The 16896-nt window shown below is 37.8% G+C and overlaps 1 protein-coding gene across 1 annotated transcript in view; it reads left to right on the plus strand.

Moving 5' to 3' along the window:
* Window positions 1–654: 654 nt before the first annotated feature.
* The window catches only part of LOC108517359 (zinc finger protein 33B), a 25723-nt gene continuing 9481 nt past the window's right edge, over window positions 655–16896 (plus strand). Inside the window, exon 1 of the mRNA XM_017855236.1 lies at window positions 655–729. The gene's annotated coding sequence lies outside the window, so the exon portion shown is untranslated. The remainder of the gene's footprint in view (window positions 730–16896) is intronic.

Consider the following 16896-nt stretch of genomic DNA (forward strand, 5'->3'; position numbering starts at 1 on the left):
TCCTTTGTTGATTTCAAGCATTCACTTTATTTCATGACTTATAGAAAAATTGGGTAGATAGTAGAATTACCCAGTTCCTGCTCTTGTTGACATATTAGGATGGTACATTTGCAACAGCTGTTGAATCAACATTGGTACATGATTATTGACTAAAGTCCATATTTTTATTTAGGGTCTGCTGATTTTTACTTAATGTCCTTCTTTGTTCCAGGATCCCTTCCAGGGCACCATATTTCATTTAGTTGTCATGTCTCTTTAGACTCCTCTTGGCTATGGTGGTTCCCAGACTTTCCTTGTTTTGGATGACCATGACAGTTTAGAGGAGTCCTGCTGAGGTATATATAAATCCCGTTTATTGGAATGTCTGATGTTTTTCTCAAGATAAGACTGGGATTATAGGTTTTGGGGAAAAAGGCCACAGTGGTAAAGTACCTTTTTTGTCACATTATATCAAGCATGCATACTGTCACCATGTTTTACAACTTTTGATGTTGGCCTTAAATGTCTTGGCAAACATAATGAGTTTGTCCACTATAAAGTTACATCTTTTTCCTATTTTTCATATTATACACATTGGAACAATGTTACTCTGCACAACTCACGTGTCAGAAGTGAAGATTTATGAATTTTGTTGCTGTTGTTTTTTAGAGCACTTTCTTTCTGTCACTACAAGATGTTCCAGTCTCATCTTGTGTATTTCCTTTCTGAAACCAGCCATCATTTCTTCAGGTAATCCTGGTTCCTTTTATTTGAGAATGATATTAGAAACCAAGATGGGGCTAAGGGTGTTCTTGCAGCAGTAGGGTGTGGCCATCTCAGCTGACAGAACAGGGAAATATACATGTGTATAAACCATGTAATATACTTGTAAATAGTTCTACATGTAACCATCTGTATCTCTCTTAAGCTAAACATGTGTTTATACTTGTACCTTCAACTCTTCATTACCATATGGATCATTCTAGCTTTCTTCCGTTCCTTCCCTGTAAATTACCATACCTAACAGTAAGAAATCTGGGTCTAACCATCCATCATCCGTTTACTTTCTTTTTTTTTTTTTTTTTTTTTTTTTTTTTCTGAGATGGAGTCTTGCTCTGTCACCCAGGTTGCAGTGCAGTGGCGTGATCTCAGCTCATGGCAACCTCCGCTTCCTGGGTTCAAGTATTTCTCCTGCTTCTGCTTCCCAAGTAGCTGGGGCTACAGGTGCGTACCATAACGCTCAGCCAATTTTTGTGTTTTTAGAAGAGATGGAGTTTTGCCATGTTGGACAGGCTGGTCTTGAACTCCTGATCTTAGGTGATCCACCTGGCTCGGCCTCCCAAAGTGCTAGGATTAAAGGTGTGAGCCACTGCGCCTGGCCTTCCATTTACTTTCGTTATTCTTTTCCTGTATACATGCATGGCACTGTCAGAATTATTAACCATGCCCATGTGGAAAATAGTTTTATAATGTTATCAACTAAAATACAGTACTTATGTGCATATTTTCCTTTAATCTCACAGACTTCTGTCTCTTTCCAAAGTAATTAAGGTTAGGATTTCCTCCTGCATTGAAGGGGGTCCTTCATTGATGCTATATTTTGCATTTGTAATGCAACTAGATGGTTTTGGTACAGGATGGCTTTATTACTGGCTCCTCCTGAACCCATGACTTCGGTGAAATGGGTAATTCCTTGAAATTCAGAGATTACCAAGAGTTACACAGAAAAAATAAGCCATTCAAACAGATCAATATCAGTTAAAGAAATAGAATCCATAAAGCTTTCCTAAAAGAAAAGAAAAAGAAAGAAAGAAAGAAAATAAATTATCAGACTTTCTTGGTTTCATTGGTGATTTCTGTGCAACATTTAAGGAAGAAATATACCAGTTCTCTACAGTGTCTTTCAGAAAAGAGATGCAAAGGGAACCTTCCTAACACTTTTTTAAAAGGCTGTTTTTTCTCTAATCCTAAAAACATATGAAGACCTTGCAAAGAAGAAAAACTCACACTAATATTCCTCATGAATATAGATGCAAAAATCCAAATAGAATCCAACATTGCATGAAAATAGTTAGATGCCATGACCTCAAGGCTGGTCAGAGTTTGAAAAGCAATTAATGTGGCCGGGTGTGTGTGTTGGCTTATGCCTGTAATCCCAGCACTTTGGGATGCTGATGCAGATGGATCACCTGAGGTCAGGAGTTCGAGACCAGCCTGGCCAATGTGGTAAAACCCTGTCTCTACTAAAAATACTAAATAAGCTGGGTGTGGTGGAGCGTGCCTGTAATCCCAGCTCCTCTGAAGGCTGAGACAGGAGAATCGCTTAGAACCTGGAACGCGGAGGTTGCAGTGAGCTGAGATTGCGCCATTGCACTTCAGCCTGGGTGACAGAGCAAGACTGTCTCAGAAAGAAAAAAAAAAAATCAATGTCTGTAACCCGCCACATCAACAGGCTACAGAAGAATACTATATCATGTCAATTGATGGACAAAAAGCATTTAATAAAATCCAACACCCATTCATGATAAAACTGAACAAACTAGGAATAGAGAGAAACTTCCTCAACTTGATTACAAAAATCTACAAGAAGCCTACTGCTAAGATCATGCTGAGTGGTGAGACACTGGATACTTTCTCCCTCAGATAAGGAAACAAGATGTCCTGTCTCTTCACTCTTACTCTACATCTCATTGGAAATTGTGGGTAATGCCATAAGACAACAAAATAAGAGGCATACAGATGGGAAAGGAAGAAATAAAACTTTCTTTGTTCATACAGGCATGATTGCCTAAGGAGAAAATTCTAAAGAACTCCCAAAACTATTAAGTATTTGTAGCAAAGTTGGAGGATAGAAGCTTAAATAGAATAATGAATTCATTTTTTCATTATGTAGTTGTGTTATTTGTCCTTTTATTGTTGAGTTGTAAGAGTTTTTTTACATGTTCTGTGTAGCAGTCCCTAATTACGTGTATTATTAGCCAATATTTTTCTCCCATTTATGGGTTGTCATTTTATTGTCTTTACTTTGTACTTGGTAGCAAAAGAGTTTTTCATTCTTTGAAGTACAATTTGTTTTTTCTTTTGTTGCTGGTATTTTTGGTACTTTATCTAAAAGGGCTTTGTCTATCCCCAGGGCATGAAGATCTACTTTTGTATTTTCTTTAAGTAATGGCTTTTAAATGTAGAGCTGTGATCCATTTTCAATTAGTTTTTGTATATGGTGTGATGAAAGGAATAATTTTGATTGTTTTGCATACAAATATTCAGTTGTCTCAGCATCGTTTCTTGAAAAGGTGATTTTTCTTTTTTCTTTTCTTTTTTTTTTGAGAGGGAGTCTCACTCTGTCACCCAGGCTGGAGGGCAGTAGTGCGATCTTGGCTCACTGCAACCTCTGCCCCCTGGGTTCAAGCTAGTCTCCTGCCTAAGCCTCCCAAGTAGCTGGGATTACAGGCATGCACCACCACACTCAGCTAACTTTTTTGTATTTGTAATAGAGACGAGGTTTCACCATATTGGCCAGGCTGGTCTTGAACTCCTGACCTTGTGATCTGCCTGCCTCAACCTCCCAAAGTGCTAGGATTACAGGCATGAGCTACTGCGCCCAGCTGAAAAGGTGGTTTTTCAACATTAAATTGTCTTGGCATCATTGTTGAAAATTAACTGAACATAATATATAGTAGTGTTTGTGAACTCTCAATTTTATTTCATATGTTTACCTCTATGCCAGTATCATACCATCTTGATTATTACAATTTTGTAGCACATTTTCAAATTGAGACATGTATGTCTTCTAACTTTCTACTTCTTTTTAAAGATTGTTTTGATTATCTTCAGTTCCCTAAATTTCCACATGAAATTTTAGACCAGCTTATTAGTTTCTTCAAAAAGGCAGATGGGATTTTGGTAGGGATTGTGTTGAATTTAGATATTAATTTGGCAGTTATTGCCATCTTAACCGTATGAATGCTATTCAGTGCCTTTCCATTTATTTAGGCTGTCTTTAATTTCTTCCATCATTGTTTTGTGGTTTTCAGACTATAAGCTCTGTATTTCCTGAAAGTTATAAGTATTTTGTTCTTTTTGATGCTATTGTAAATGGAATTTATTTGTTTATTTGAGACAGAGTTTTGCTCTTAACTGCCCAGGGTGGAGTGCAATGGTGCGATCTTGGCTCACTGCAACCTCTGCTTCTGGGATTCAAGTGATACTGCTGTCTTATCCTCTCAAGTAGCTGGGACTATAGGCACATGCCACCACGACTGGCTAACTTTTTTGTATTTTTAGTAGAGACTGGGTTTCACCATGTTGTCCGGGCTGGTCTCAACCTCCTGACATCAGGTGATCCACCCACCTCGGCATCCCAAAGTGCTGGGATTACAAGTTTGAGCCATTATGCCTGGTTGGAATTATTTTTAAATTTTCATTTATGATTGTTTGTTGTTAGTGAACTTGCACCCTGCAACACTGTTGAACTCTTTTATTAGTTTTAATAGTGTTTTAGCAGATTCTTTAAGATTTTCTATATGCATGAGCAGTCAACTGCAAATATAGTTTCACTTGTTTTTTTAATGTGAATTCCCCTTCCCCTTGCTTTTCTTGTCTAGAATCTCCTGTGTGATGTGTAACCAGCAAGAGGACATTCTTGTCTTCTTTTTGTTCTTAGAGTAAAATCATTGTACCTTTCTTTATTTAGTGTGATGTTAGTGGTGGACTTTTTTAGATGCCTTTAATCAGGCTGAAGAAGTTTAACTCTTTTCCTGGTTTGCTGATTGTTTTTATAGAGAAGATGGGCATTGGATTGTGTTAAATACTTTTTCTTTGTATACTGAGATGATCACATGGTTATTTCTTTTCTACTTAACGTGGTGTATTAATTGATTTTCAAATGATAAACCAAACTTGCATTACTAGGATAAATCCCACTTGATCATTGTATGTAATCCTTTTTATATACTACTGGATGAAATTTGCTAGTATTTTGTTGAGGATTTGTAGGTCATGACTCATGGATCTGTAGTTTTTTTCATGTCTGATTTTGGTACCAGGGTAGTATTGGGATCAAAGAATGAACTGGCAAGTGTTTCTTATTTTTTTGAAGTTTTTGAGTCATTGATAATTCTTTTTAAATGTTTGATAAAATTCTCCAGTGAACACATACGGACCTGGGTCTTGTTTTTGTTTTTGTAATGGGAAGTTTTCTTGTCTGTTTTTTGTCTTTTTTGAGACAGGGCCTCACTATATTTCCCAGGCTGGAGTGCAGTGGTGCCTCACTGTATTGCCCAGGCTGGAGTGCAGTGGTGCAGTCATGGCTTACTGCAGCCTAACTTTCCAGGCTCAGGCAATTTTCCCACCTCAGCCTCCCAAGTAGCTGGGAATGCAGGCATATGCCACCACACCCAGCTAATTTTTTGTATTTTTTCTTTCTTTCTTTTTTTTTTTTTTGTAGAGATGGGGTTTCACCATGTTGTCTGGGCTGGTCTCAAACTCCTGAGTTGAAGTGATCTGCCTACCTTGGTCTCCCAAAGTGGTAGGATTACAGGCATGAGCCACTGCATCCCACCTGTAATGGGGAGTTTTAAATTTACAACTTCAATCTTTTTACTTGTATAGGTCTTTTCAGATTTTCTTTTCTTGTTGAGTTGGTTTTAGTTGTTTTGTTTTGTGGATTTTCCATTTTGTTGAAGTTAAATAATTTGTTGGCATACATTGTTCATGACATTCTTTGTAATTATTTTTATTTCTGTAAGAGTACTAGTAATACATCTTTAATCCCTACATTTGGTAATTTGAATATTCTCTCTCTTTTTTTTCAATGTCAATCTAGTTAGATGTTTGTATATTTTGTTGATATTTTCCAGGAATGAGCTATTGTTTTTCTGTTCTCTAGTTCATTAATTTTTACTCTATAATCTTTCTGCTTTCCTGCCTTCTGCTTGCTTTGGGTTTGTATTGCTGCTCCTGTCCAAGTGTTTTAAAGTGGAAAATTAGTTTATTGATTTGAGATCTTTTTTAATATGGTTATTACAACTACAAATCTCTCTCTAAGGGTTGCTTTATCTGTGTTCCATAAGTTTGAGTATGTCTTCATTTTTATCTCAAAGCATTTTTTCTGATTTCCCTTCTTATTGCTTTTTTGACTTTTTTTTTTTTTAACTTTGGAATGTGTTATATCATTTGTGCATTCTCAAAATTCCTTTGTCTTACTGATTTGTAATTTCCACTGTGGTCAGAGAATCATTTTAAATTTATTCTGGGGAATGTTTCATGTGTACTTTTGAAGAATACCTATTCCACTATTTTTGAGTGGAATGTTCTCACTGTTTTCGAGTGGAATGTTCTGTCTATATCTCTTAGATCTGGTTGCTTTAGAATGTCATCTATATCTTCTGTTTCCATGTTTACATTGTGCCCAGTTGTCCTAACCGTTATTGAAAATGGGATATTACAGTTTGCAGTAAGTATTGTAAACTTGTATATTTTTTATTTTAATTCTGTCAGTTTTTGCTAGACTTACTTTGAGGCTCTGTTAGTAGTACATATGCTTAGAATTGTTATATCTTCTTTATTGATTGACCCTTTTATTGTTATATTAATAAAATTCCTGTGTTTATCCTTGGTAAAATTTTTGTATTAAAGTGTATTTTATGTGATATTAGTATAGCTACTCCAGCCTTAAGCTGTCATGTGCCGGATCTGTCTTTTTCTGTTTTCAAATTTTCAACCTGTTTGTATCTATCTCTTATAGACAACAGATGTTTGGATTTTCACACTTTCGACAACCTGAGAATTGTTACTTTTTGATTGGATTTTCAAATCATTCCCTTTTTCCTGTTATTATTGCTATACAGATGGTTCCTGACTTACAGTGGTTTGACTTATGATTTTTTTAATGTTTCAAGTTGAAAAATTTAACTTTTTTTTATTGGGTTTATTGGGTTGAAACCCCTTTGTATGTTCAGGATTTATAAAGGTTCAACTGACTATTTTTTCTGACTTTACTGGAATGTATTCCCATTTTAAGTGGAAAAACAGTATTTTCAACTAATTTGACTATTATCAGGATGTAACTTGATCGTAAGTCAAGGAGCATCTGTAGTTGGATTTACCTCTGCTATTTTTGTTTTCGGTCTCCTGCTTTTTTGGTGCTCTATTCCTTTTACTTCTGCTTTCTTTTACATGACATGAATGTATTTTATTTTATTATTTTTATAGGTTTTGAGGGTACAAGTGCGGTTTTGTTACCCAGACGTAGTGCATAGAGGTGAAGTCTGGGCTTTTAGTGTGGCCATCAGCAGAATAATATACATTGCACCCATCAAGTAATTTCTTATCCTTCACCCTCCTCCTCACCCCTCCAAGTCTCCATTGTCTCTCATTCTACTCTCTATGTTATGTGTGCACAACATGAAATGAATATGTTGTAGTATAACATTTTTTTAAAATTACTATGTCCCTTTGAAAATTTATTTACCTAGTGGTTGCTCTAGAACTTACCTAATAAGTCTTACCTTATCAAAATCTACTTCAGATTTCTACTCCTTAACTCTAGTAAAATACAGAAACATTACTTGTATATAGCTCTATTTCCTCTTCTCCATTTGTTATTTTTATATGTATTACATATATATTTAAAACCCAACAATACATTGTTATACAGGCTGAGCATCCCAAATCCGAAAATCTCAAATGCTCCAAAATCTGAAACTGAGTGCCAACATGCTCAACATGCTCAAAGGAAATGCTTGTTGGAGTAATTCAGGTTTTAGATTTCTGGATTTGGGAAGCTCAACCAGTAAGTATAATGTAAACATTCCAAAATTTGGAAAAAATCTAAAGTCAGAAACACTTTTGATAACAAGCATTTCAGATAAGGGATACTCAATCTGTAATTGTTACTATATGTCATCTGATGTCTTTTTTTTTTTTTTTTTAAGTTCTGTGATACATGTGCAGAAAGTGGAGGTTTGTTATATAGGTATATGTGTGCCATGGTGGTTGACCCATCCTAAGTTTCCTCCCCTCGCCCCCAACCCCTCAACAGGCCCTAGTGTGTGTTGTTCTCTTCCCTGTGTTCATGTGTTGATGCCTTTTAAAGAAGCTGAAAGATAGGAAGTATCTATTCATAGAGTTTGTTATACTAACCTTCTTATTCATCATTTCTGCTTCAATTTATTTGTTCATGTGGATTCAGAGTTACTATCTAGTGTAATTTCCTTACTCCAGCACAGATTTGTTCCTCTGTCTTTTTTTGCCCCCGAGATGGAGTCTCACTTTGTTGTCCAGGCTGGAGTGCAGTGGCACGATCTGGGCTCAGTGTAACCTCCAGCCTCCTAGGTTCAAGCAATTCTCCTGTCTCAGCCTCCCGAGTAGCTGGGATTACAGGCATGCACCACCACACCCAGATAATTTTTGTGTTTTTAGTAGAGACGGGGTTTTGCCATGTTAGCCAGGCTGGTCTCAAACTGCTGACCACAGGTGATCTGCCTACCTTGGCCTCCCAAAGTGCTGGGATTACAGGCGTGAGCCACCACACCCAGCCACTCTATTTTTTTGCTTTATTCTTTTTTTTTTTTTTTGCTTTATTATTTGTTTACTTGTTTATCAGTATATTTATTTTTTTGAAACAGGGTCTCTGAATCATTGAGGCTGGAGTGCAGTGGTAGGATCGCAGCTCATTGCAGCCTCAACCTCCTGGACTCAAACAATACTCCCACCTCAACCTCCTGAGTAGCTGAGACTATAGGTGTGCACCACTATGCCCAGCTACTTAAACAAATTTTTTTTTTAGAGATGGGGTCTCAGTATGCTGCCTAAGCTGATCTTGAACTCCTAGGCTTAAGTGATTCTCCTGCTTCAGCCTCCCAAAGTGTTGGGATTACTGGCGTGAGCCACCGTGCCTGGCCTGCCTTATTTGTTAAATATATTTCGTCTCTGTATGTTATAGGTTCAACAATACAGTTATAAACATTGACTTATACATATTTGCATATTAAATTGGGTAGGAAAAGAAAGGAGAGAAAATGTGCCTTTTTTACTCTCTCGTATCACTGCCTTTTCCCACAATAATTGTGGATTTGAACTAGTGTTTGGAATCTCTTGTTTTCACCCTAAAGAACTTCTTTTCTTTCTTTTATGGTTAGTCTACTGGCAATGGATTCTCAAGTTTTTTTGGTTTCTATTTGTTTTTTAATTTGAGGATTTTTAATTTTCACCCTCTGTTTTGCAAATAGTTCTGCTATTTTAGGTGACCGGTGATTAAAAAAATTTTTTTTTTCAGTACACTGAATATGTCACCCTGCCTCCTCCTCGCCTCTACTGTCTCTGATGAGAAGCCATATGTTAATCTTAGGACATTCCCTTGCATGTGAGGAATTGTATTTCTCTTGATGCTTTTAAGATTTTCTCTTCATCAACAGATTTGCAAGTTTTTGGCCTCTTTTTTTTTTAATGGAACGCTTCATGAACTTGCATGTCATTCTTGTGTAGCTACTGTGCTAATCTTCTTGGTATTGTCCCAGTTTTAGTATATGTGTTGCAAAGTGAGCATAGCCATTCATTTGTTTGAATATTTTTTCTGCTGCTTGATATTTCTCCACTTGTTCTGGTACTTCTGTTATGAATATATTGGTGTAGTTAATGGTGTTCCTCATTTTTTTGAGGGTTTCTTCATTTTTCATCACTCTTATTTCTCTCTGTTCTTTAGATTACGCATTATTTTGCCAGCTACAACCTTTCTTTTCTTTTCTTTTCTTTTTTTTTTTTGAGATGGAGTTTCGCTCTTGTTGCCCAGGCTGGAGTGCAATGGCACTATCTCGGCTCACTGCAACCTCTGCCTCCCAGGTTCAAGTGATTCTCTTGCCTCAGCCTCCAGAGTAGCTGGGATTACAGACGCCTGCACTACCACGCTCAGCTAATTTTTTTGTATTTTTAGCAGAGACAGGGTTTCACCATGTTGGTCATGCTGGTCTTGAACTCCTGACCTTAGGTGATTCGCCTCCCTTGGCCTCCCAAAGTGCTGGGATTTCGGACATGAGCCACCCTACCCAGCCCAATCTTTTGTTGAGTCATTCAAGTGAGTTTTCCATTGCAGTTATGATTTTTGAATCCAGAATTTTCATTGTATTCTTTTCTGTCTTCTTACTGATATTTTTCTGTTTGATGAGGTATCATCATACCTCCCTTTTCTAAGTAGTGTTTCCTTATGAACATATTTATTTTTATTTTTTATTTTGATACAGTCTCGCTCTGTCACCCAGGCTGGAGTTCAGAGGCATGATCTCAGTTCACTGCAACCTCCGCCTCCCAAGTTCAAGCCATTCTCTTGCCTCAACTTCCAGAGTAGCTGGGATTACAAGTGCCTGCCACCATGCTCAGCTAATTTTTATGTTTTCAGTAGAGACGGGGCTTCACCATGCTGGCCAGGTTGGTCTTGAACTCCTGACCTCAGGTGATCCATCTGCCTCGACATCCCAAAGTACTGGGATTACGGGTGTGAGCCACCATGCCCGGTCTGAACATATTTATAATATCTGCTTTGAGGTCAGCTAAGTCTGATATCTGGATCTTCCCAAGGGCAGTTGCTGTAGCCTGCTGTTTTTCCTGTATATAGGTGACAGTCTCCTGTTTCTTTGTATGTCTTGTAATTTTTTAATTGAAGAGTAGACATTTTAGAGAATACTTTGTGCTTTCTCTAGATACTGGTTCCTCTGTTCTCTCTAGGCTTGTTGTTTCTTATTTAGGTGACTTGACTGTACTATTTGAGAGAAGCTTTTTCACTCCCATTGAGTTCTCACTGATGTTGCTTGTCAGAGGGCTCCGCCTTGGAAATGCACACTGTCTTTAGGATGGCAGTGGTGTTAATAGTGCTGTCTTTGAATGTCTCTTTCTGTGATTGCTGTGTTAGCCTGTCTGCCTCTGTTGGTGTTACACTTTGCTGATAGCCACTACTGATTGTTGATGTGTTGCTCTATTGTTTTCAACACTGTCCTGGACCATATGTTGCTCTTAGATTGCTCTTGTTAAATTTGGGTTCCTTCTAGAGGGTTGCCTTTGAGGCTTTGAGTTTGCTTTTTATGTTGCCATTCTGAAAGTCACCTCCTAGAAAATATAAATTTAAAAATCATTACTGTAGAAAACCTGTGTATGTATTTGTATGAGCGTTTCTGGTAGATAAGAACACATCTAATTGCCCTGGATGTCTCTTCTTAGCCATCTCTTTCCCTTGCTCTCTCCAGTAAACTTTCATTTGGTCTGTGGTTTAGCTTGTTGCTGTCATAGAACTAACACCCTCTTCTTAATTGGTTATCATTGAATTTCCATCCTTTTTGAGGGTGACCTCAGGCTTGCACTCACCCACACTCTGTTCTGAACAAAGTGAGTTTTCTGGAGGAGAATTTTGGAACTCTCTGTCCTTATAGCTGGCGCTAGGTGAGAGTCCTGCTCCATTATTCTGGATCTGGAGGCTACAGCAGTGTTTTGCATTTCTTTGGGTGGGTGATACTGTGCTTTATGATCAGAGATCTGGGTTGGGGCAGTAGTCTCTGGTCTTCTTGGTTTATTTTGGAATCTGTTCTCAATGAGCTAGGTGGGCATTGTACTCCACTATTCTAGACTGCCATGACTGGGCTGGATATTTTAATTGGGGTGGTGGAGGAAGCTGGCTTAAGGCCTTTTGGCAATTCTTTCCTAGAACTTGAAGCTGTGGGGGTTGAGGAGTGCTGGTGGCTTGCAGAAGATAGATGCACACACAGAGAGGTCTGGAGATCTGTAAAGGGGCCTCCATGAATGTTCAGCAAGTTACAAATCAGCTTATGTATATGAGGAAATGAGTGAAATAACTTTTAAAAAGAATCAGAGGTAACAGTACACAGTACTCACGCAGGGCCTGGAAAAGGACTGATCCTGCCAGCCAGAGTGGAAAAACTCATAGTTCAGAGTATTGGGTAGAGTGTTCAGAAAGGTCTTTTCTCTGTAGTGAGGAGTAATGTTCCCCAAACTGAGCACTGCTTCAGATTTGCCTAACAAATCATAAAAGCAAGACCTGAAAGTGTCACATTGTTTCCAAGAGACTTAAGTGCATTCTAGAGCAAAGCACAAAAATGCTTATAGGAAGCCAAAAGTACCCAGCATCCAACCAAGTAAAACTCTCAGTCTTCCATCCATTGAAATATTACCAGACTTACAGACATATGGGAAAACATGAGCTTTCTCAAAGAGACTAACCAGGAAATTGAAATGGACTCAGAATTGCCATAGATAGTAGAATTAACTGACAAGTTCATTGAAAACAGTATTAAAATTGGGTTCTATATGTTCTAAAACTTAATTAGAGGCACGAAAGATTTAAAAAAAGAACCCAAATCAAAATTCAGTATAACAGAAAAGATAGAAGTCAAATTTCTAGAAATGAAATGAAAACTATAATGCTTGAGATGAAAAATACATGGCCAGCCTTTGGTGTCTCACACCTGTAATCCCTGCACTTTGGGAGGCCAAGGCAGGTGGATCTCCTGAGCTCAGGAGTTTGAGACCAGTCTGGGCAACATGGTGAAACCTCGTCTGTAGCAAAAATGTAACAACAAAAAAATTAGCTGGGTGTGTTGGTGCATGCCTGTGGTCCTAGCTACTTGGAAGGCTGAGGTGGGAGGATCACTTGAGCCTGGGAGGTGGATGTTTCAGTGAGCCGAGATTGCACCTCTGCACTGCCCCTGGGTGACGGAGTGAGACCCTGTCTCCTCCCCCGGCCCCCGAAAAAAAGGAACATAGTGCAACAACTGATGGCGAATTTAAACATGCAGAAGAAAAAGAGTGAGTGAACTTAAACACAGTAGTAATAGAAGCCATCCAAATAAACAGAAAAAGCATATTTGAAAAATAATCAAGACCTATGGGCCGAGTGCAGTGCTCACTGCCTGTGAATCCAGCGCGACTTTGGGAGGCAAGGCAGCGTGGATCACGAGGTCAAGGAGGATCGAGGACTATCCTTGGCCAACATGGTGAAACCTGTCTGGGTACTAAAAATACAAAATTAGCCGGCAATGGTGGCAGGTGCCTGTAGGTCCCAGCTACTCGGGAGGCTGCAGGCAGGGAGAATCACTTGAACCATGGGAGGCAGAGGTTTACAGCGAGCTGAGATGGCACCACTAGCCCTCAGGCCCTGGCGACAGAGTGAGACTGTGTCTCAAAAAAAGAAAAAAAAGCAAGCCCTGTGAGCGTTTAGGGGAACGTTCAAGTTAGTCCTCTAACACACATTGAATTGGAGTCTGTAAAAAGGAAAGTGGAAAAGAACAGAAAACATTATTTTGAGGAAATGATGAAAAAATTTCCCAATGTAATGGGAACTACTGATCATCAAACCCTGAGGCACCAATGAGGGCATGAAGAAAACTACACCAAGCCTCATTGAATCATAACCAGAATGCGTCTAAATCCAGGTGTTAAAATGAAATCCTCAAGCAGCCAGAGATAAAGGAATGTTTTATGGAGGAACAAAGGTAAGGGTGATAGCAGATTTCTCCTTAAGTGAGGCAATCAGACGAGAAATAGTAGACAATTATTTTTAGTTTTAAAACGCAAAAAAAATTTAATGTAGAGCTTGTATACTCCGTAAAAATAGCTAATAAGGAAACAGTTGAAGGAAATAAGACGTTCCAGATAGAACAAAGCTGAAAGGATTTCCTCTCTTAGCAGACCTGCACTACCAAGAGGTGTTCTGCATGTTCTGATGGAAATCTGGATGCTATCCGTCAGGGGATGAAAGGACAGCGAAATGTTGGACTACTTGGTATGTATACAGATATTTTTTTTAATGCTAAATTCTGTAAAAAGGATTACTGACTTTTTACAAAAATACATCAAATGTATGGTGGGGGTTATAACATATGTTTAAAATATATACAATCATAGCCGTAAAAAGGCTATGAAAAAGAAGTTAAAGTTATATACTATTGAGAAGATCCATGGTATGTACTATTACTGAAAAGTGCAACTGATTAAAGCTTTTATAAACATTGATTGATCACAGAAAATATAAAATGGTCTAAGACACCCGTTGGTAAAGCAGGAGATTTCTGGATAAGTAAATAAAAAATAAGACTCCAATCCATGCTGCCTATGGAAGGGAAACATGTAGTTGCAAAGGACAAATAGATAAAAAAGAATGGGGGGGAAAAAATCTGACAAGCCCCCATGAGTAGCTTTCGGAGAACAGGAATACGGTGATAAGATTTTTTTCATATTGATAGAGATCAGTTCATCAAGAGGATTAACAATCCTCAACTTTAGATTTTAGTAACAGATTTAGCAAAATATTTGAGGCAAAATCTGATAGATCTGGAAGGATAAAATAGATTCCACAGTTATAATCAGAGGTTTTAGGCATCCTTTGCAATAATTCGATAAAACAGGAAATGGAAAAGGACAAAGGTATAATAGACTTAACCTTAAATAACTTAATGTGACGTTTATTAAAATATTCTTCTGCACCCTCACTCCCCACATAAAACAGTGGAATATACATTCTTTTCAAGGACAGATGAATTAATTATATTAACAAAGGTAAATCACATTCTTGGATTGAGTGAGAGAAGGGCAGAAATCTTTAATAAATGTAAAAGGACTTGAAGTTGTATATTTTTCTCCACGATAAGGGGTTTAAGTTTAGTTAAATTAAAAATCAATAAACAGAAGTTATCTATAAATCCCTAATGAGTTGGAAACTGAATATGCTTCTACATAATTGATGCTTCAAAGAAGAGTTGTAAAGGGGGAATTGGAAGTTATTTTGAACTTTGGGGTTATGAAAACCAGAATTTATCGGGAAATTTACATATAGGAAATTTAAATATAGGAAATATAAAATACATATAATACTCATTGATTTCATTGTTTTCCATTTTGATCCTTACTCCTTTTTTCTACTTGCTTTTGGGTTTAATTTGCTTTTTTCTAGCTTTTTAAGGTGGAAGCACCTGAAATCATTGATTTGAGATCTTTCTTATGCAACACAAATAAGCATTGTGTTTGTATTATGTACGTATATATCTACCATATGTAAATGCATATATGAAGTTTCTCATACATGGGATATAATGTATTATGTGTAATATATATTAATGTGTAAATTTCACATATAGGGAATTTCATATGTGTATGTATTTATGCATATGTATATATATCTACTATAAATATGTATGAAGTTTAACTTGGATAAGAAGAAAGATCTAAATCAGTGGTCTTAGCTATTTCCACTTCGAGAATGTAGAAGACAAATCCATATAATAGTAGAAGAAAGGAAATAACAAAAAGCAAAACGGAGAACAATATAATCTGTAAAAACAGAAAAACAGTTGAGAAAATCAGTGAAACCAAAAGCTGTTTCATTGAGAAGATCGATAAAATGGATAAACTTCTAGGTGGAACAGATTATCAATATCAAAAATAAGAATGATGAATCACTGAAGATTCTATAGATACTATGAAGGAAGTGAGGAAATATTATACCTGTAAGTTATCAATTTGACGATTTTGATGAAGTTTCTTTCAGATAACAGCTACTACCGCTTACTCCAAAACAGATAACCTTTCCACAAAGAAATACCCAGGTCCTGAGATGCTTTAGTAGTGAATTCCAGCAAATGATTAATAGTACCACTTCTACATAAACTTTTCCAGAAAATTCAAGAAGAGGGAATACTTCCTAAATCATTCTTTGAGTCCAGCATTGCCCTAATAATAAAACCAGACAAAGACATTGCAAGGAAAGAAAGCTATAGACCGGTGTCCTTCATGAATGTAAATTTGAAAACTCTAGGGATTAGAAACCAGTGGTGTATAGCAAGGTTATTAATACCTCATGACCAAGTGTGGTTAATCCCTGGCAGGCTTTTTCAACATTTGGAAAGCAGTCAGTGTAATTCCCTGTGTCTAGGCCAACTTCATGGCTAGGTGACCTGTGCAGTCACACGTTGCTGCACTCTTGTAAGAAGGGATCCTGTACTTGGCTTAATGCCCTGTTGTTGCCATCTTGAAGTTCTTCACAGTTTGATCTTTGAACTTGTGATTTGTGTATGAAGTCTGATGGACACTGGACTATGTGTGCAAGTAGACAGGATACTTGAGAGGCAGTGCCCTACTAAGCTGTTGGTCACTTCTAGTATGACTTGGGAGTGTCCTGGAATTGTGTGTGGGTGGCCAAGGCTATGATCTTTGTCTGCATTGGTTGCAGCAACAGTAAACTCACGAACAGTTGCACCCTGGAGAGGACTCACAGTGTGAGACTGGCTTGCTGTGTCTCCTCTAAGCCTGTCCGTCTGACATTCTTAGGAAATACTAATTTTCTGGGCTAAATACTGGGACAGCAGCCTCCAACTTTCAGGCAGTCATCATTGTCAGTAAAGTATTAGAATATAAAAGCATACTTGTGCACATTGTATTAAGGCACACTAGGCAGTTACTAGAATTCTTTGGAGTGTAGATTCTCTGGTCTTAAGAACTGCTGCAACATTGCAAAGCAAATATCCACAGGCTTAGAAACAGGAATTTCATTTGATGGGAGAGAACATGATTTTCATATAAAGTTTTGGATGAATCAAGTATTAACAAAGAAGTCAATTTTTTTTTTTATTATTATACTTTTAAGTTCTAGGGTACATGTGCATAACGTGCAGGTTTGTTACATATGTATACTTGTGCCATGTTGGTGTGCTGCACCCATCAACTCGTCAGCACGCATCAACTCGTCATTTACATCAGGTATAACCCCCAATGCAATCCCTCCCCCCTCCCCCCTCCCCATGATAGGCCCCAGTGTGTGATATTCCCCTTCCCCAGTCCAAGTGATGTCATTGTTCAGTTTCCACCTATGAATGAGAACATGCGGTGTTTGGTTTTCTGTTCTTGTGATAGTTTGCTGAGAAT

The sequence above is a fragment of the Rhinopithecus bieti genome, unplaced genomic scaffold, assembly GCF_001698545.2.
Source record: "Rhinopithecus bieti isolate Rb0 unplaced genomic scaffold, ASM169854v2 scaffold_40838, whole genome shotgun sequence".
Lineage (NCBI taxonomy): Eukaryota > Metazoa > Chordata > Mammalia > Primates > Cercopithecidae > Rhinopithecus > Rhinopithecus bieti.